General features: G+C 50.7%; 1 protein-coding gene across 1 annotated transcript in view; it reads right to left on the bottom strand.

Moving 5' to 3' along the window:
* Positions 1-1173, bottom strand: part of LOC107756872 (filamin A-interacting protein 1-like) — a 37675-nt gene that overhangs the window by 34122 nt on the left and 2380 nt on the right. The gene's annotated exons all lie outside the window — the stretch shown is intronic.

Here is a 1173-nt window from a genome sequence, read left to right as displayed (position 1 = left end):
GAACACGCTCAGAACACAAACACGCTCAGAACACGCTCAGAACACACTGAGAACACACTCAGAACACACACAAACACACTCAGAACACGCTCAGAAAACGCTGAGAACACACTGAGAACACGCTCAGAACACACACAAACACGCTCAGAACACACTCAAAACACACAAACACGCTCAGAACACGCTGAGAACACACACACAAACACGCTCAGAACACGCTCAGAACACGCTGAGAACACACACAAACACACTGAGAACACGCTCAGAACTTGCTGAGAACACACTCAGAACACGCTGAGAACACACGATAACAAGCTCAGAACACAAACACGCTCAGAACACGCTCAGAACACACTGAGAACATGCTGAGAACACACTCAGAACACGCTGAGAAAACGCTGAAAACACACTCAGAACACGCCGAGAACACACTCAGAACACGCTGAGAACACACTGAGAACACACTCAGAACACGTTTAGAACACGCTGAAAACACACTCAGAACACGCTCAGAACACACACAAACACGCTCAGAACACACTGAGAACACACTCAGAACACGCTGAAAACACACTCAGAACACGCTGAGAACACGCTCAGAACACGCTGAGAACACGCTCAGAACACGCTGAGAACACGCTCAGAACACGCTGAGAACACGCTCAGAACACGCTGAGAACACGCTCAGAACACGCTGAGAACACGCTCAGAACACGCTGAGAACACGCTCAGAACACGCTGAGAACACGCTCAGAACACGCTGAGAACACGCTCAGAACACGCTGAGAACACGCTCAGAACACGCTGAGAACACGCTCAGAACACGCTGAGAACACGCTCAGAACACGCTGAGAACACGCTCAGAACACGCTGAGAACACGCTCAGAACACGCTGAGAACACGCTCAGAACACGCTGAGAACACGCTCAGAACACGCTGAGAACACGCTCAGAACACGCTGAGAACACGCTCAGAACACGCTGAGAACACGCTCAGAACACGCTGAGAACACGCTCAGAACACGCTGAGAACACGCTCAGAACACGCTGAGAACACGCTCAGAACACGCTGAGAACACGCTCAGAACACGCTGAGAACACACACAAACACGCTCAGAACACAAACACGCTCAGAACACAGAGAACACGCTCAGAACACGCTGAGAACACGTTT

Source organism: Sinocyclocheilus rhinocerous, unplaced genomic scaffold (assembly GCF_001515625.1).
Source record: "Sinocyclocheilus rhinocerous isolate Xijiao unplaced genomic scaffold, SAMN03320098_v1.1 scaffold1434, whole genome shotgun sequence".
Lineage (NCBI taxonomy): Eukaryota > Metazoa > Chordata > Actinopteri > Cypriniformes > Cyprinidae > Sinocyclocheilus > Sinocyclocheilus rhinocerous.
This window is presented reverse-complemented; position numbering and strand designations above follow the sequence as displayed.